Below are 21,168 nucleotides of genomic sequence, written 5' to 3' on the forward strand. Positions count from 1 at the left end.
CAATAGGCTGCTGCTAAATAATTAGGTATATCTGCATGTGGAAATAAAATGGAGGTTATCTTCCAACACGGTGGCTTAAAGTAGTGCGTGTTTTTTGTATGTTTAAAAACAGAGGAAAAACAAGGCGTCAAACTAGGTCTCAGAGATGCAATGCATAGATACTCACTTTGAGGTTGAAATAGTCCAATATCTTCTTCAAACACGTCGTTGTAGTTTAGCTTCAGGATGAGCTGAAATACATAAAATGTTTGGTTTGAAATTCCAAGCTAGCGTCTTCTGTAACCCTGGTAACCAGTTCTGGTTCTGAACAACTATTCCTCAACATTCCATTTACATTCCAGGGTTGAGCTGTTTTTGTTCTCAGAGACATTTTTGGTGTCATAAGAGTCAACCGACCGACCATGATGACCGAAGGCAACGCCAGCGACAAAGAACAGGAAGGGGGACTCCAGGCTGAAAAGACGGAAAAAGATCCTGATGGCTAATGGTGTTCAACCTTCCCAAGTTCTCTCACGTCACCCCGCTCCTCCGCACACTCCACTGGCTTCCAGTTGAAGCTCGCATCTGTTACAAGACCATGGTGCTTGCCTATGGAGCTGTGAGGGGAACGGCACCTCCGTACCTTCAGGCTCTGATCAGTCCCTACACCCAAACGAGGGCATTGCGTTCATCCACCTCTGGCCTGCTGGCTCCCCTTCCTCTGCGGAAGCATAGTTCCCGCTCAGCCCAGTCAAAACTGTTCGCTGCTCTGGCACCCCAATGGTGGAACAGGCTCCCTCACGACGCCAGGACAGCGGAGTCGCTCACCACCTTCCGGAGACATTTGAAACCCCACCTCTTTAAGGAATACCTGGGATAGGATAAAGTAATCCTTCTACCCCCCCCCCCCCCCCCACCCCCCTCTTAAAATTAAAATAAAAATTGTAAAGTGGTTATCCCACTGGTTATAGGGTGAATGCACCAATTTGTAAGTCGCTCTGGATAAGAGCGTCTGCTAAATGACGTAAATGTAAATGTAAATGTAATGTCCAATCGCTGGAAAACTTTGTGAACTCGGAGCAAGGCTTCAATCGCAGAGGGACATCAGGGAATGCTGTCTTTGTGTTTACAGAGACATGGCTTACGGACGAAACACTTGACTCTGCTATTCAACCAGACGGCTTTTGGATCGAACGGCGGCTTCTGGAAAGCGTGGGGGGGGGGGGGGGGGGGGATGTTTCCTCATCAACATTTCCTGATGTACCGAAGTTGAAAACTGTTCTCCCGACCTGGAGTTTTTTAAGCTAAAATGCTGATCCCACTATATGCAGAGGGAATTCACGTGTTTTTATCGGCTTGGGCTGTATACCATATACCAGGGTATTTGGGAAAAGACACAGGATGATTTTTCAATATTATCAACTACTTTTGAAGTTAACACCTGCAGTCAACTTGTGCAATATGTTAGGAGGTAAAGCAGATTGTGTTCTTCATTTCACTGGTCACATTACATTTGGTCACATTTACATTATGAAGCTCACCGTAGTTCCCCAGAACAGTTGAGCCAGTCATGTGTTTGTAAATAGCACAACAGGAGAAAGCGAGTGAGTCCATAGTGTTCTATATCTATCAGTGAGTCCATAGTGTTCTATATCCATCAGTGAGTCCATAGTGTTCTATATCTATCAGTGAGTCCATAGTGTTCTATATCTATCAGTGAGTCCATAGTGTTCTATATCTATCAGTGAGTCCATAGTGTTCTATATCTATCAGTGAGTCCATAGTGTCCTATATCTATCAGTGAGTCCATAGTGTTCTATATCTATCAGTGAGTCCATAGTGTCCTATATCTATCAGTGAGTCCATAGTGTTCTATATCTATCAGTGAGTCCATAGTGTTCTATATCTATCAGTGAGTCCATAGTGTTCTATATCTATCAGTGAGTCCATAGTGTTCTATATCTATCAGTGAGTCCATCGTGTTCTATATCTATCAGTGAGTCTCTGCTGGTGAGTCCATAGTGTTCTATATCTATCAGTGAGTCCATAGTGTTCTATATCTATCAGTGAGTCCATAGTGTTCTATATCTATCAGTGAGTCCATAGTGTTCTATATCTATCAGTGAGTCCATAGTGTTCTATATCTATCAGTGAGTCCATAGTGTTCTATATCTATCAGTGAGTCCATAGCGTTCTATATCTATCAGTGAGTCCATAGTGTTCTATATCTATCAGAGAGTCCATAGTGTTCTATATCTATCAGTGAGTCCATAGTGTTCTGTATCTATCAGTGAGTCCATAGTGTTCTATATCTATCAGTGAGTCCATAGTGTTCTATATCTATCAGTGAGTCCATAGCGTTCTATATCTATCAGTGAGTCCATAGTGTTCTATATCTATCAGTGAGTCCATAGTGTTCTATATCTATCAGTGAGTCCATAGTGTCCTATATCTATCAGTGAGTCCATAGTGTTCTATATCTATCAGTGAGTCCATAGTGTTCTATATCTATCAGTGAGTCCATAGTGTTCTATATCTATCAGTGAGTCCATAGTGTTCTATATCTATCAGTGAGTCTCTGCTGGTGAGTCCATAGTGTTCTATATCTATCAGTGAGTCCATAGTGTTCTATATCTATCAGTGAGTCCATAGTGTTCTATATCTATCAGTGAGTCTCTGCTGGTGAGTCCATAGTATTCTATATCTATCAGTGAGTCTCTGCTGGAGAGTCCATAGTGTTCTATATCTATCAGTGAGTCCATAGTGTTCTATATCTATCAGTGAGTCCATAGTGTTCTATATCTATCAGTGAGTCCATAGTGTTCTATATCTATCAGTGAGTCCATAGTGTTCTATATCTATCAGTGAGTCCATAGTGTTCTATATCTATCAGTGAGTCCATAGTGTCCTATATCTATCAGTGAGTCCATAGCGTTCTATATCTATCAGTGAGTCTCTGCTGGTGAGTCCATAGTGTTCTATATCTATCAGTGAGTCTCTGCTGGTGAGTCCATAGTGTTCTATATCTATCAGTGAGTCCATAGTGTTCTATATCTATCAGTGAGTCTCTGCTGGTGAGTCCATAGTGTTCTATATCTATCAGTGAGTCCATAGTGTTCTATATCTATCAGTGAGTCCATAGTGTCTTATATCTATCAGTGAGTCCATAGTGTTCTATATCTATCAGTGAGTCCATAGTGTTCTATATCTATCAGTGAATCAGTAGTGTTCTATATCTATCAGTGAGTCCATAGTGTTCTATATCTATCAGTGAGTCCATAGTGTCCTATATCTATCAGTGAGTCCATAGTGTTCTATATCTATCAGTGAGTCCATAGTGTACTATATCTATCAGTGAGTCCATAGTGTTCTATATCTATCAGTGAGTCCATAGTGTTCTATATCTATCAGTGAGTCCATAGTGTTCTATATCTATCAGTGAGTCCATAGTGTACTATATCTATCAGTGAGTCCATAGTGTTCTATATCTATCAGTGAGTCCATAGTGATCTATATCTATCAGTGAGTCTCTGCTGGTGAGTCCATAGTGTTCTATATCTATCAGTGAGTCTCTGCTGGTGAGTCCATAGTGTTCTATATCTATCAGTGAGTCTCTGCTGGTGAGTCCATAGTGTTGTATATCTATCAGTGAGTCCATAGTGTTCTATATCTATCAGTGAGTCCATAGTGTTCTATATCTATCAGTGAGTCCATAGTGTTCTATATCTATCAGTGAGTCCATAGTGTTCTATATCTATCAGTGAGTCCATAGTGTTCTATATCTATCAGTGAGTCCATAGTGTTCTATATCTATCAGTGAGTCCATAGTGTTCTATATCTATCAGTGAGTCCATAGCGTTCTATATCTATCAGTGAGTCCATAGTGTTCTATATCTATCAGTGAGTCTCTGCTGGTGAGTCCATAGTATTCTATATCTATCAGTGAGTCTCTGCTGGTGAGTCCATAGTGTTCTATATCTATCAGTGAGTCCATGGTGTTCTATATCTATCAGTGAGTCTCTGCTGGTGAGTCCATAGTGTTCTATATCTATCAGTGAGTCCATAGTGTTCTATATCTATCAGTGAGTCCATAGTGTCCTATATCTATCAGTGAGTCCATAGTGTTCTATATCTATCAGTGAGTCCATAGTGTACTATATCTATCAGTGAGTCCATAGTGTTCTATATCTATCAGTGAGTCTCTGCTGGTGAGTCCATAGTGTTCTATATCTATCAGTGAGTCCATAGTGTTCTATATCTATCAGTGAGTCCATAGTGTTCTATATCTATCAGTGAGTCCATAGTGTTCTATATCTATCAGTGAGTCTCTGCTGGTGAGTCCATAGTGTTCTATATCTATCAGTGAGTCCATAGTGTTCTGTATCTATCAGTGAGTCCATAGTGTTCTATATCTATCAGTGAGTCCACAGTGTTCTACATCTATCAGTGAGTCCATAGTGTTCTATATCTATCAGTGAATCCATAGTGTTCTATATCTATCAGTGAGTCCATAGTGTTCTATATCTATCAGTGAGTCCATAGTGTTCTATATCTATCAGTGAGTCCATAGTGTTCTATATCTATCAGTGAGTCCATAGTGTTCTATATCTATCAGTGAGTCCATAGTGTTCTATATCTATCAGTGAGTCCATAGTGTTCTGTATCTATCAGTGAGTCCATAGTGTTCTATATCTATCAGGGGGGGGGGGGGGGTAGAAGGATTCCTTTATCCTATCCCAGGTATTCCTTAAAGAGGTGGGGTTTCAAATGTCTCCGGAAGGTGGTGAGTGACTCCGCTGTCCTGGCGTCGTGAGGGAGCTTGTTCCACCATTGGGGTGCCAGAGCAGCGAACAGTTTTGACTGGGCTGAGCGGGAACTATGCTTCCGCAGAGGAAGGGGAGCCAGCAGGCCAGAGGTGGATGAGCGCAATGCCCTCGTTTGGGTGTAGGGACTGATCAGATATATCTATCAGTGAGTCCATAGCGTTCTATATCTATCAGTGAGTCCATAGTGTTCTATATCTATCAGTGAGTCCATAGTGTTCTATATCTATCAGTGAGTCCATAGTGTTCTATATCTATCAGTGAGTCCATAGTGTTCTATATCTATCAGTGAGTCCATAGCGTTCTATATCTATCAGTGAGTCCATAGTGTTCTATATCTATCAGAGAGTCCATAGTGTTCTATATCTATCAGTGAGTCCATAGTGTTCTGTATCTATCAGTGAGTCCATAGTGTTCTATATCTATCAGTGAGTCCATAGTGTTCTATATCTATCAGTGAGTCCATAGCGTTCTATATCTATCAGTGAGTCCATAGTGTTCTATATCTATCAGTGAGTCCATAGTGTTCTATATCTATCAGTGAGTCCATAGTGTCCTATATCTATCAGTGAGTCCATAGTGTTCTATATCTATCAGTGAGTCCATAGTGTTCTATATCTATCAGTGAGTCCATAGTGTTCTATATCTATCAGTGAGTCCATAGTGTTCTATATCTATCAGTGAGTCCATAGTGTTCTATATCTATCAGTGAGTCCATAGCGTTCTATATCTATCAGTGAGTCCATAGTGTTCTATATCTATCAGTGAGTCCATAGTGTTCTATATCTATCAGTGAGTCCATAGTGTCCTATATCTATCAGTGAGTCCATAGTGTTCTATATCTATCAGTGAGTCCATAGTGTTCTATATCTATCAGTGAGTCCATAGTGTTCTATATCTATCAGTGAGTCCATAGTGTTCTATATCTATCAGTGAGTCTCTGCTGGTGAGTCCATAGTGTTCTATATCTATCAGTGAGTCCATAGTGTTCTATATCTATCAGTGAGTCCATAGTGTTCTATATCTATCAGTGAGTCTCTGCTGGTGAGTCCATAGTATTCTATATCTATCAGTGAGTCTCTGCTGGAGAGTCCATAGTGTTCTATATCTATCAGTGAGTCCATAGTGTTCTATATCTATCAGTGAGTCCATAGTGTTCTATATCTATCAGTGAGTCCATAGTGTTCTATATCTATCAGTGAGTCCATAGTGTTCTATATCTATCAGTGAGTCCATAGTGTTCTATATCTATCAGTGAGTCCATAGTGTCCTATATCTATCAGTGAGTCCATAGCGTTCTATATCTATCAGTGAGTCTCTGCTGGTGAGTCCATAGTGTTCTATATCTATCAGTGAGTCTCTGCTGGTGAGTCCATAGTGTTCTATATCTATCAGTGAGTCCATAGTGTTCTATATCTATCAGTGAGTCTCTGCTGGTGAGTCCATAGTGTTCTATATCTATCAGTGAGTCCATAGTGTTCTATATCTATCAGTGAGTCCATAGTGTCTTATATCTATCAGTGAGTCCATAGTGTTCTATATCTATCAGTGAGTCCATAGTGTTCTATATCTATCAGTGAATCAGTAGTGTTCTATATCTATCAGTGAGTCCATAGTGTTCTATATCTATCAGTGAGTCCATAGTGTCCTATATCTATCAGTGAGTCCATAGTGTTCTATATCTATCAGTGAGTCCATAGTGTACTATATCTATCAGTGAGTCCATAGTGTTCTATATCTATCAGTGAGTCCATAGTGTTCTATATCTATCAGTGAGTCCATAGTGTTCTATATCTATCAGTGAGTCCATAGTGTACTATATCTATCAGTGAGTCCATAGTGTTCTATATCTATCAGTGAGTCCATAGTGATCTATATCTATCAGTGAGTCTCTGCTGGTGAGTCCATAGTGTTCTATATCTATCAGTGAGTCTCTGCTGGTGAGTCCATAGTGTTCTATATCTATCAGTGAGTCTCTGCTGGTGAGTCCATAGTGTTGTATATCTATCAGTGAGTCCATAGTGTTCTATATCTATCAGTGAGTCCATAGTGTTCTATATCTATCAGTGAGTCCATAGTGTTCTATATCTATCAGTGAGTCCATAGTGTTCTATATCTATCAGTGAGTCCATAGTGTTCTATATCTATCAGTGAGTCCATAGTGTTCTATATCTATCAGTGAGTCCATAGTGTTCTATATCTATCAGTGAGTCCATAGCGTTCTATATCTATCAGTGAGTCCATAGTGTTCTATATCTATCAGTGAGTCTCTGCTGGTGAGTCCATAGTATTCTATATCTATCAGTGAGTCTCTGCTGGTGAGTCCATAGTGTTCTATATCTATCAGTGAGTCCATGGTGTTCTATATCTATCAGTGAGTCTCTGCTGGTGAGTCCATAGTGTTCTATATCTATCAGTGAGTCCATAGTGTTCTATATCTATCAGTGAGTCCATAGTGTCCTATATCTATCAGTGAGTCCATAGTGTTCTATATCTATCAGTGAGTCCATAGTGTACTATATCTATCAGTGAGTCCATAGTGTTCTATATCTATCAGTGAGTCTCTGCTGGTGAGTCCATAGTGTTCTATATCTATCAGTGAGTCCATAGTGTTCTATATCTATCAGTGAGTCCATAGTGTTCTATATCTATCAGTGAGTCCATAGTGTTCTATATCTATCAGTGAGTCTCTGCTGGTGAGTCCATAGTGTTCTATATCTATCAGTGAGTCCATAGTGTTCTGTATCTATCAGTGAGTCCATAGTGTTCTATATCTATCAGTGAGTCCACAGTGTTCTACATCTATCAGTGAGTCCATAGTGTTCTATATCTATCAGTGAATCCATAGTGTTCTATATCTATCAGTGAGTCCATAGTGTTCTATATCTATCAGTGAGTCCATAGTGTTCTATATCTATCAGTGAGTCCATAGTGTTCTATATCTATCAGTGAGTCCATAGTGTTCTATATCTATCAGTGAGTCCATAGTGTTCTATATCTATCAGTGAGTCCATAGTGTTCTGTATCTATCAGTGAGTCCATAGTGTTCTATATCTATCAGGGGGGGGGGGGGTAGAAGGATTCCTTTATCCTATCCCAGGTATTCCTTAAAGAGGTGGGGTTTCAAATGTCTCCGGAAGGTGGTGAGTGACTCCGCTGTCCTGGCGTCGTGAGGGAGCTTGTTCCACCATTGGGGTGCCAGAGCAGCGAACAGTTTTGACTGGGCTGAGCGGGAACTATGCTTCCGCAGAGGAAGGGGAGCCAGCAGGCCAGAGGTGGATGAGCGCAATGCCCTCGTTTGGGTGTAGGGACTGATCAGATATATCTATCAGTGAGTCCATAGCGTTCTATATCTATCAGTGAGTCCATAGTGTTCTATATCTATCAGTGAGTCCATAGTGTTCTATATCTATCAGTGAGTCCATAGTGTTCTATATCTATCAGTGAGTCCATAGTGTTCTATATCTATCAGTGAGTCCATAGTGTTCTATATCTATCAGTGAGTCCATAGTGTTCTATATCTATCAGAGAGTCCATAGTGTTCTATATCTATCAGTGAGTCCATAGTGTTCTGTATCTATCAGTGAGTCCATAGTGTTCTATATCTATCAGTGAGTCCATAGTGTTCTATATCTATCAGTGAGTCCATAGCGTTCTATATCTATCAGTGAGTCCATAGTGTTCTATATCTATCAGTGAGTCCATAGTGTTCTATATCTATCAGTGAGTCCATAGTGTCCTATATCTATCAGTGAGTCCATAGTGTTCTATATCTATCAGTGAGTCCATAGTGTTCTATATCTATCAGTGAGTCCATAGTGTTCTATATCTATCAGTGAGTCCATAGTGTTCTATATCTATCAGTGAGTCTCTGCTGGTGAGTCCATAGTGTTCTATATCTATCAGTGAGTCCATAGTGTTCTATATCTATCAGTGAGTCCATAGTGTTCTATATCTATCAGTGAGTCTCTGCTGGTGAGTCCATAGTATTCTATATCTATCAGTGAGTCTCTGCTGGAGAGTCCATAGTGTTCTATATCTATCAGTGAGTCCATAGTGTTCTATATCTATCAGTGAGTCCATAGTGTTCTATATCTATCAGTGAGTCCATAGTGTTCTATATCTATCAGTGAGTCCATAGTGTTCTATATCTATCAGTGAGTCCATAGTGTCCTATATCTTTCAGTGAGTCCATAGCGTTCTATATCTATCAGTGAGTCTCTGCTGGTGAGTCCATAGTGTTCTATATCTATCAGTGAGTCTCTGCTGGTGAGTCCATAGTGTTCTATATCTATCAGTGAGTCCATAGTGTTCTATATCTATCAGTGAGTCTCTGCTGGTGAGTCCATAGTGTTCTATATCTATCAGTGAGTCCATAGTGTTCTATATCTATCAGTGAGTCCATAGTGTCTTATATCTATCAGTGAGTCCATAGTGTTCTATATCTATCAGTGAGTCCATAGTGTTCTATATCTATCAGTGAATCAGTAGTGTTCTATATCTATCAGTGAGTCCATAGTGTTCTATATCTATCAGTGAGTCCATAGTGTCCTATATCTATCAGTGAGTCCATAGTGTTCTATATCTATCAGTGAGTCCATAGTGTACTATATCTATCAGTGAGTCCATAGTGTTCTATATCTATCAGTGAGTCCATAGTGTTCTATATCTATCAGTGAGTCCATAGTGTTCTATATCTATCAGTGAGTCCATAGTGTACTATATCTATCAGTGAGTCCATAGTGTTCTATATCTATCAGTGAGTCCATAGTGATCTATATCTATCAGTGAGTCTCTGCTGGTGAGTCCATAGTGTTCTATATCTATCAGTGAGTCTCTGCTGGTGAGTCCATAGTGTTCTATATCTATCAGTGAGTCTCTGCTGGTGAGTCCATAGTGTTGTATATCTATCAGTGAGTCCATAGTGTTCTATATCTATCAGTGAGTCCATAGTGTTCTATATCTATCAGTGAGTCCATAGTGTTCTATATCTATCAGTGAGTCCATAGTGTTCTATATCTATCAGTGAGTCCATAGTGTTCTATATCTATCAGTGAGTCCATAGTGTTCTATATCTATCAGTGAGTCCATAGTGTTCTATATCTATCAGTGAGTCCATAGCGTTCTATATCTATCAGTGAGTCCATAGTGTTCTATATCTATCAGTGAGTCTCTGCTGGTGAGTCCATAGTGTTCTATATCTATCAGTGAGTCTCTGCTGGTGAGTCCATAGTGTTCTATATCTATCAGTGAGTCCATGGTGTTCTATATCTATCAGTGAGTCTCTGCTGGTGAGTCCATAGTGTTCTATATCTATCAGTGAGTCCATAGTGTTCTATATCTATCAGTGAGTCCATAGTGTCCTATATCTATCAGTGAGTCCATAGTGTTCTATATCTATCAGTGAGTCCATAGTGTACTATATCTATCAGTGAGTCCATAGTGTTCTATATCTATCAGTGAGTCTCTGCTGGTGAGTCCATAGTGTTCTATATCTATCAGTGAGTCCATAGTGTTCTATATCTATCAGTGAGTCCATAGTGTTCTATATCTATCAGTGAGTCCATAGTGTTCTATATCTATCAGTGAGTCTCTGCTGGTGAGTCCATAGTGTTCTATATCTATCAGTGAGTCCATAGTGTTCTGTATCTATCAGTGAGTCCATAGTGTTCTATATCTATCAGTGAGTCCACAGTGTTCTACATCTATCAGTGAGTCCATAGTGTTCTATATCTATCAGTGAATCCATAGTGTTCTATATCTATCAGTGAGTCCATAGTGTTCTATATCTATCAGTGAGTCCATAGTGTTCTATATCTATCAGTGAGTCCATAGTGTTCTATATCTATCAGTGAGTCCATAGTGTTCTATATCTATCAGTGAGTCCATAGTGTTCTATATCTATCAGTGAGTCCATAGTGTTCTGTATCTATCAGTGAGTCCATAGTGTTCTATATCTATCAGGGGGGGGGGGGGGGTAGAAGGATTCCTTTATCCTATCCCAGGTATTCCTTAAAGAGGTGGGGTTTCAAATGTCTCCGGAAGGTGGTGAGTGACTCCGCTGTCCTGGCGTCGTGAGGGAGCTTTTTCCACCATTGGGGTGCCAGAGCAGCGAACAGTTTTGACTGGGCTGAGCGGGAACTATGCTTCCGCAGAGGAAGGGGAGCCAGCAGGCCAGAGGTGGATGAGCGCAATGCCCTCGTTTGGGTGTAGGGACTGATCAGATATATCTATCAGTGAGTCCATAGCGTTCTATATCTATCAGTGAGTCCATAGTGTTCTATATCTATCAGTGAGTCCATAGTGTTCTATATCTATCAGTGAGTCCATAGCGTTCTATATCTATCAGTGAGTCCATAGTGTTCTATATCTATCAGTGAGTCCATAGCGTTCTATATCTATCAGTGAGTCCACAGTGTTCTATATCTATCAGTGAGTCCATAGTGTTCTATATCTATCAGTGAGTCCATAGTGTTCTATATCTATCAGTGAGTCCATAGTGTTCTATATCTATCAGTGAGTCCATAGTGTTCTATATCTATCAGTGAGTCCATAGTGTTCTATATCTATCAGTGAGTCCATAGTGTTCTATATCTATCAGTGAGTCCATAGTGTTCTATATATATCAGTGAGTCCATAGTGTTCTGTATCTATCAGTGAGTCTCTGCTGGTGAGTCCATAGTGTTCTATATCTATCAGTGAGTCTCTGCTGGTGAGTCCATAGTGTTCTATATCTATCAGTGAGTCCATAGTGTTCTATATCTATCAGTGAGTCCATAGCGTTCTATATCTATCAGTGAGTCCATAGTGTCCTATATCTATCAGTGAGTCCATAGTGTTCTATATCTATCAGTGAGTCCATAGTGTTCTATATCTATCAGTGAGTCCATAGTGTTCTATATCTATCAGTGAGTCCATAGTGTTCTATATCTATCAGTGAGTCCATAGTGTCCTATATCTATCAGTGAGTCCATAGTGTTCTATATCTATCAGTGAGTCCATAGTGTACTATATCTATCAGTGAGTCCATAGTGTTCTATATCTATCAGTGAGTCCATAGTGTTCTATATCTATCAGTGAGTCCATAGTGTTCTATATCTATCAGTGAGTCCATAGTGTTCTATATCTATCAGTGAGTCCATAGTGTTCTATATCTATCAGTGAGTCCATAGTGTTCTATATCTATCAGTGAGTCCACAGTGTTCTATATCTATCAGTGAGTCCACAGTGTTCTATATCTATCAGTGAGTCCATAGTGTTCTATATCTATCAGTGAGTCCATAGTGTTCTATATCTATCAGTGAGTCCATAGTGTTCTATATCTATCAGTGAGTCCATAGTGTTCTATATCTATCAGTGAGTCCATAGTGTTCTATATCTATCAGTGAGTCCATAGTGTTCTATATCTATCAGTGAGTCCATAGTGTTCTATATCTATCAGTGAGTCCATAGTGTTCTATATCTATCAGTGAGTCCATAGTGTCCTATATCTATCAGTGAGTCTCTGCTGGTGAGTCCATAGTGTTCTATATCTATCAGTGAGTCTCTGCTGGTGAGTCCATAGTGTTCTATATCTATCAGTGAGTCCATAGTGTTCTATATCTATCAGTGAGTCCATAGCGTTCTATATCTATCAGTGAGTCTCTGCTGGTGAGTCCATAGTGTTCTATATCTATCAGTGAGTCCATAGTGTTCTGTATCTATCAGTGAGTCTCTGCTGGTGAGTCCATAGTGTTCTATATCTATCAGTGAGTCCATAGTGTTCTATATCTATCAGTGAGTCCATAGTGTTCTATATCTATCAGTGAGTCCATAGTGTCCTATATCTATCAGTGAGTCCATAGCGTTCTATATCTATCAGTGAGTCCATAGTGTTCTATATCTATCAGTGAGTCTCTGCTGGTGAGTCCATAGTGTTCTATATCTATCAGTGAGTATCTGCTGGTGAGTCCATAGTGTTCTGTATCTATCAGTGAGTCTCTGCTGGTGAGTCCATAGTGTTGTATATCTATCAGTGAGTCCATAGCGTTCTATATCTATTAGTGAGTCCATAGCGTTCTATATCTATCAGTGAGTCCATAGTGTTCTATATCTATCAGTGAGTCCATAGTGTTCTATATCTATCAGTGAGTCCATAGTGTTCTATATCTATCAGTGAGTCCATAGTGTTCTATATCTATCAGTGAGTCCATAGTGTTCTATATCTACCAGTGAGTCTCTGCTGGTGAGTCCATAGTGTTCTATATCTATCAGTGAGTCCATAGCGTTCTATATCTTATCAGTGAGTCTCTGCTGGAGAGTCCATAGTGTTCTATATCTATCAGTGAGTCCATAGTGTTCTATATCTATCAGTGAGTCCATAGTGTTCTATATCTATCAGTGAGTCTCTGCTGGTGAGTCCATAGTGTTCTATATCTATCAGTGAGTCCATAGCGTTCTATATCTATCAGTGAGTCTCTGCTGGTGAGTCCATAGTGTTCTATATCTATCAGTGAGTCTCTGCTGGTGAGTCCATAGTGTTCTATATCTATCAGTGAGTCTCTGCTGGTGAGTCCATAGTGTTCTATATCTATCAGTGAGTCCATAGCGTTCTATATCTATCAGTGAGTCTCTGCTGGAGAGTCCATAGTGTTCTATATCTATCAGTGAGTCCATAGTGTTCTATATCTATCAGTGAGTCCATAGTGTTCTATATCTATCAGTGAGTCTCTGCTGGTGAGTCCATAGTGTTCTATATCTATCAGTGAGTCCATAGTGTTCTATATCTATCAGTGAGTCCATAGTGTTCTATATCTATCAGTGAGTCCATATCGTTCTATATCTATCAGTGAGTCTCTGCTGGTGAGTCCATAGTGTTCTATATCTATCAGTGAGTCTCTGCTGGTGAGTCCATAGTGTTTCTATATCTATCAGTGAGTCCATAGTGTTCTATATCTATCAGTGAGTCTCTGCTGGTGAGTCCATAGTGTTCTGTATCTATCAGTGAGTCTCTGCTGGTGAGTCCATAGTGTTCTATATCTATCAGTGAGTCCATAGTGTTCTATATCTATCAGTGAGTCCATAGTGTTCTATATCTATCAGTGAGTCTCTGTTGGTGAGTCCATAGTGTTCTATATCTATCAGTGAGTCTCTGCTGGTGAGTCCATAGTGTTCTGTATCTATCAGTGAGTCTCTGCTGGTGAGTCCATAGTGTTCTATATCTATCAGTGAGTCTCTGCTGGTGAGTCCATAGTGTTCTATATCTATCAGTGAGTCCATAGTGTTCTATATCTATCAGTGAGTCTCTGTTGGTGAGTCCATAGTGTTCTATATCTATCAGTGAGTCTCTGTTGGTGAGTCCATAGTGTTATAATAATAATAATATGCCATTTAGCAGACGCTTTTATCCAAAGCGACTTACAGTCATGCGTGCATACATTTTTGTGTATGGGTGGTCCCGGGGATCGAACCCACTACCTTGGCATTACAAGCGCCGTGCTCTACCAGCTGAGCTACAGAGGACCACTGTGTCCATAGTGTTCTATATCTATCAGTGAGTCCATAGCGTTCTATATCTATCAGTGAGTCCATAGTGTTCTATATCTATCAGTGAGTCTCTGTTGGTGAGTCCATAGTGTTCTATATCTATCAGTGAGTCTCTGCTGGTGAGTCCATAGTGTTCTATATCTATCAGTGAGTCCATAGTGTTCTATATCTATCAGTGAGTCTCTGTTGGTGAGTCCATAGTGTTCTATATCTATCAGTGAGTCTCTGCTGGTGAGTCCATAGTGTTCTATATCTATCAGTGAGTCCATAGTGTTCTATATCTATCAGTGAGTCCATAGTGTTCTATATCTATCAGTGAGTCCATAGTGTTCTATATCTATCAGTGAGTCCATAGTGTTCTATATCTATCAGTGAGTCCATAGTGTTCTATATCTATCACTGAGTCCATAGTGTTCTATATCTATCAGTGAGTCCATAGTGTTCTATATCTATCAGTGAGTCCATAGCGTTCTATATATATCAGTGAGTCCATAGTGTTCTATATCTATCAGTGAGTCCATAGTGTTCTATATCTATCAGTGAGTCCATAGTGTTCTATATCTATCAGTGAGTCCATAGTGTTCTATATCTATCAGTGAGTCCATAGTGTTCTATATCTATCAGTGAGTCCATAGTGTTCTATATCTATCAGTGAGTCCATAGTGTTCTATATCTATCAGTGAGTCTCTGCTGGTGAGTCCATAGTGTTCTATATCTATCAGTGAGTCCATAGTGTTCTATATATATCAGTGAGTCTCTGCTGGTGAGTCCATAGTGTTCTATATCTATCAGTGAGTCCATAGTGTTCTATATACTTCTATGCAATTCCAATCAAATAAAATTGTATTTGTCACATGCGCCGAATACTTACAGTGAAATGCTTACTTACAAGCCCTTAACCAACAATGCAGTTTTAAGAAAAATAAGTGTTAAGTAAAAAATTGATTACTAAAAAATACAAATAACAAATAATTAAAGAGCAGCAGTAAAATAAAATAACAATAGCGAGGCTATATACAGGGGGTACCGGTACAGAGTCAATGTCCGGGGGCACCGGTTTGTCGAGGTAATTGAGGTAATATGTACATGTGGGTAGAGTTAAAGTGACTATGCATAGATAATAAACAGAGTAGCAGCAGCGTAAAAGAGGGGGTGGGGTGGGGGGAACAATGCAAATAGTCTGGGTAGCCATGATTAGCTGTTCAGGAGTCTTATGGCTTGGGGTAGAAGCTGTTAAGGAGCCTTTTGGACCTAGACTTGGCGCTCAGGTACCGCTTGCCGTGCAGTAGCAGAGAGAACAGTCTATGACTAGGGTGGCTGGAGTCTTTGACCATTTTTAGGGCCTTCCTCTGACACTGCCTGGTATAGAGGTCCTGGATGGCAGGAAGCTTGGCCCCAGTGATGTACTGGGCCGTACGCACTACCCTCTGTAGTGCTTGCAGTCGGAGGCCGAGCAGTTGCCATACCAGGTGGTGATGCAACCAGTCAGGATGCTCTCGATGGTGCAGCTGTAGAATTTTTGAGGATCTGAGGACCCATGCCAAATCTTTTCAGTCTCCTGAGGGGAATAGGCTTTGTCGTGCCCTCTTCACAACTGTCTTTGTGTGGTTGGACCATGATAGTTTGTTGGTGATGTGGACACCAAGGAACTTGAAGCTCTCAACCTGTTCCACTACAGCTCTGTCGATGAGAATGGGGGCGTGCTCGGTCCTCTTCTTTTTCCTGTAGTCCACAATCATCTCCTTTCTCTTGATCACATTGAGGGAGAGGTTGTTATCCTGGCACCACACGGCCAGGTCTCTGACCTCCTCCCTATAGGCTGTCTCATCGTTGTCGGTGATCAGGCCTACCACTGTTGTGTCATTGGCAAACTGAATGATGGTGTTGGAGTCGTGCCTGGCCATGCAGTCATGGGTGAACAGGGAGTACAGGAGGGGACTGAGCAACTACTAAATGTTAGCCATTATAAGATATCTGATGGCATTCTGCCAGAAGTCAAAGAGTTCTGGATGAGTTTTTAATTTTTATTTATTTATTTCACCTTTATTTAACCAGGTAAGCCAGTTGAGAACAAGTTCTCATTTACAACTGCGACCTGGCCAAGATAAAGCAAAGCAGTGCGATAAAAACAACAACACAGAGTTACATATGGGGTAAACAAAACATAAAGTCAAATATATATACAGTGTGTGCAAATGTAGCAAGTTATGGAGGTAAGGCAATAAATAGGCCATAGTGCAAAAATAATTACAATTAGTATCAACACTGGAATGATAGATGTGCAAGAGATGATGTGCAAATAGAGATACTGGGGTGCAAATGAGCAAAATAAATAACAATATAGGGATGAGATAGTTGGGTGGGCTAATTTCAGAATGGCTGTGTACAGGTGCAGTGATCGGTAAGGTGCTCTGACAACTGATGCTTAAAGTTAGTGAGGGAGATAAGAGTCTCCAGCTTCAGAGATTTTTGCAGTTCGTTCCAGTCATTGGCAGCAGAGAATTGGAAGGAATTGCGGCCAAAGGAGGTGTTGGCTTTGGGGATGACCAGTGAGATATACCTGCTGGAGCGCATACTACAGGTGGGTGTTGCTATGGTGACCAATGAGCTAAGATAAGGCGGAGATTTGCCTAGCAGTGATTTATAGATGACCTGGAGCCAGTGGGTTTGGCGACAAATATGTAGTGAGGGCCAGCCAACGAGAGCATACAGGTCACAATGGTGGGTAGTATATGGGGCTTTGGTGACAAAACAGATGGCACTGTGATAGACTACATCCAATTTGCTGAGTAGAGTATTGGAGGCTATTTTGTAAATGACATCGCCAAAGTCAAGGATCGGTAGGATAGTCAATTTTACGAGGGCATGTTTGGCAGCATGAGTGAAGGAGGCTTTGTTGGAAAATAGGAAGCCGATTCTAGATTTATCTTTGGATTGGAGATGCTTAATATCAGTCTGGAAGGAGAGTTTACAGTCTAACCAGACACCTAGGTATTTGTAGTTGTCCACATACTCTAGGTCAGACCCTTCGAGAGTAGTGATTCTAGTCGGGTGGGCGGGTGCCAGCAGCGTTCGATTGAAGAGCACGCATTTAGATTTACTTGTGTTTAAGAGCAGTTGGAGGCTACAGAAGGAGTGTTGTATGGCATTGAAGCTCGTTTGGAGGTTTGTTAACACAGTGTCCAATGAAGGGCCAGATATATACAAAATGGTGTCATCTGCGTAGAGGTGGATCACCGGCAGCAATAGCGACATCATTGATATACACAGAGAAAATAGTCAGCCCAATAATTGAACCCTGTGGCACCCCCATAGAGACTGCCAGAGGTCCAGACAACAGGTCCTCCGATTTGACACATTGAACTCTATCTGAGAAGTAGTTGGTGAACCAGGCGAGGCAGTCATTTGAGAAACCAAGGCTATTTAGTCTGCCAATAAGAATGCGGTGGTTGACAGAGTCGAAAGCCTTGGCCAGGTCGATGAAGACGGCTGCACAGTACTGTCTATTATCGGTCGCGGTTATAATATCGTTTAGGACCTTGAGCGTGGCTGAGGTGCACCCATGACCAGCTCGGAAACCGGATTGCATAGCGTAGAAGGTACGGTGGGATTCGAAATGGTCGGTGATCTGTTTGTTATATTGGCTTTCAAATACTTTCGAAAGGCAGGGCAGGATGGATATAGGTCTGTAACAGTTTGGATCTAGAGTGTCACCCCCTTTGAAGAGGGGGATGACCGCGGCAGCTTTCCAATCTTTGGGGATCTCAGACGTTACGAAAGAGATGTTGAACAGGCTAGTAATAGGGGTTGCGACAATTTCGGCGGCTAATTTTAGAAAGAAAGGGTCCAGATTGTCCAGCCCAGATGATTTGTAGGGGTCCAGATTTTGCAGCTCTTTCAGAACATCAGCTGTCTGAATTTGTGTGAAGGAGAAGCGGTTCTCGATTATTGTAGATTTATCGGTGGTGATAGTGTTTCCTAGCCTCAGTGCAGTGGGCAGCTGGGAGGATGTGCTCTTATTCTCCATGGACTTTACAGTGTCCCAAAACTTTTTGGAGTTAGTGCTACAGGATGCAAATTTCTGTTTGAAAAAGCTAGCCTTTGCTTTGCTTTCCTAACTGCTTGTGTATATTGGTTCCTAACTTCCCTGAACAGTTGCATATCGCGGGGGCTATTCGATGCTAATGCAGTACGCCACAGGATGTTTTTGTGCTGGTCAAGGGCAGTCAAGTCTGAGGAGAACCAGGGGCTATATCTGTTCTTAGTTCTGAATTTTTTGAATGGGGCATGCTTATTAAAGCACTTTTAAAGAACAACCAGGTATCCTCTACTGACAGAATGAGATCGATATCCATCCAGGATACCTGGGCCAGGTCAATTAGGAAGGCCTGCTCGCTAAAGTGTTTTAGGGAGCGTTTGACAGTAATGAGGGGTGGTCGTTTGACCGCGGACCCGTTACGGACGCAGACAATAAGGCAGTGATCGCTGAGATCCTGGTTGAAGACAGCGGAGGTGTATTTAGAGGGTAAGTTAGTCAGGATGATATCTATAAGGGTGCCCATGTTTACGGATTTAGGGTTGTTTACGGATTTAGGGTTGTACCTGGTAGGTTCCTTGATAATTTGTGTGAGATTGAGGGCATCTAGTTTGGATTGTAGGATGGCCGGGGTGTTAAGCATACCCCAATTTAGGTCACCAAGCAGTACGAACTCTGAGGATAGATGGGTGGGCAATCAATTCACATATGGTGTCCAGGGCACAGCTGGGGGCTGAGGGGGGTCTGTAGCAAGCGGCAACAGTGAGAGACATTTCTGGAAAGGTGGATTTTTAGAAGTAGGAGCTCAAACTGTTTGGGCACAGACCTGGATAGTATGATAGAGCTCTGCAGGCTATCTCTACAGTAGATTGCAACTCCACCCCCTTTGGCAGTTCTATCTAGACAGAAAATGTTGTAGTTGGGGATGGACATTTCCTAAGCCAGGACACTGCTAGAACATCAGGGTTGGCGGAGTGTGCTAACGCAGTGAATAACTCAAACTTAGGGAGGTGGCTTCTACGGTTACAGAAGTCAACGAATGATAGCTCCTGGGGAGTAGGAGTGATACTGGGGGCTGCAGGGCCTGGGTTAACCTCTACATCACCAGAGGAACAGAGGAGGACTAGAATAAGGATACGGCTAAAGGCTTTAAGAACTGGTCTTCTAGTGCGTTGGGTACAGAGAATAAAGGGGGCAGATTTCCGGGCGTTGTAGAATAGATTCAGGGCATTATGTACAGACAAGGATATGGAAGGATATGAGTACAGTGGAGGTAAACCTAAGCGTTGGGTAACAATGAAAGAGATAGCATCACTGGAGGCACCGATTGAGCTGGTCTCCGCGTGTATTGTGGGTGGAACAAAGGAGCTATTTGAGGCAGTTTGAGAGGGACTTGGGGTTCTACAGTGAAATTGGATAGAGGAGGCAGACTCAATACTGGACTGAGGAGGCAGACAATACTGGACTGAGGAGGCAGACTCAATACTGGACAGACGAGGCAGACTCAATACTGGACTGAGGAGGCAGACTCAATACTGGACTGAGGAGGCAGACAATACTGGACTGAGGAGGCAGACTCAATACTGGACTGAGGAGGCAGACTCAATACTGGATAGACGAGGCAGACTCAATACTGGACTGAGGAGGCAGACTCAATACTGGACAGACGAGGCAGACTCAATACTGGACTGAGGAGGCAGACTCAATACTGGATTGAGGAGGCAGACTCAATACTGGACAGACGAGGCAGACTCAATACTGGACAGACGAGGCAGACTCAATACTGGACAGACGAGGCAGACTCAATACTGGACAGAGGAGACAGGCTCAATACTGCATAGAGGAGGCAGACTCAATACTGGATAGAGGAGGCAGACTCAATACTGGACAAACGAGACAGACTCAATTCTGCAGGATTGTTTTGAGAATACTGATTGGAATATGTTCAAATATTCATCCACCCAGGACTCATCCATCAACAGTGAGGAATATACATTGTCAGTCACAGGCTGTATTTTCTGGCATCCCTGGCCGGGTCCTGTCCCAGACTGTATTTTCTGGCATCCCTGGCCGGGCCCTGGCCCAGGCTGTATTTTCTGGCATCCCTGGCCGGGTCCTGTCCCAGGCTGTATTTTCTGGCATCCCTGGCCGGGTCCTGTCCCAGGCTGTATTTTCTGTCATCCCTGGCCGGGTCCTGGCCCAGGCTGTATTTTCTGGCATCCCTGGCCGGGTCCTGTCCCAGGCTGTATTTTCTGGCATCCCTGGCCGGGTCCTGTCCCAGGCTGTATTTTCTGGCATCCCTGTCCGGGTCCTGGCCCAGATGACATTGTCAACCTGTCCCTGTCCCAGAGTGTAGTCCCCACCTGCTTCAAGGAGACCACCATCATCCCAGTGCCCTAAAAACAAGGTGACATGCCCAAATTACTATCGCCCCGTTGCACTCACCCGCCGGTCATCATGAAGTGCTTTGAGAGGCTGTTCATGGCCCACATCAAGGCCACCATGCCAGGTACTCTGGACCCACTCCAATCTGCCCACCGCTCCAACAGATCCATGGAAGATACCATTTCCATCACTATTCACATGGCCGTAACACATCTGGACAAGAGAAACAGGCTGCTGTTCATTGACTAGAGTTCAGCATTCACCACCAAGCTCAGAGCCCTGGGTCTGGACACCACCCTCTGCAACTGGATCCTAGACTTCCTGACAGGCAGACCACAGGCTGTGAGGATTGGCAACACCACCTCCTCCACACTGACTCTTAACACAGGGCCCCCCCCAGGGGTGTGTCCTCAGTCCTCT

The 21,168-nt window shown here is 42.1% G+C and overlaps 1 protein-coding gene across 3 annotated transcripts in view; it reads left to right on the plus strand.

Moving 5' to 3' along the window:
* LOC311129748 (neuron navigator 3-like) overlaps positions 1-21,168 on the plus strand; it is a 753,845-nt gene that overhangs the window by 123,203 nt on the left and 609,474 nt on the right. The window lies entirely within an intron of this gene.

Source organism: Coregonus lavaretus (genome assembly GCF_964263955.1).
Source record: "Coregonus lavaretus genome assembly, chromosome: 5".
NCBI classification, from domain to species: domain Eukaryota; kingdom Metazoa; phylum Chordata; class Actinopteri; order Salmoniformes; family Salmonidae; genus Coregonus; species Coregonus lavaretus.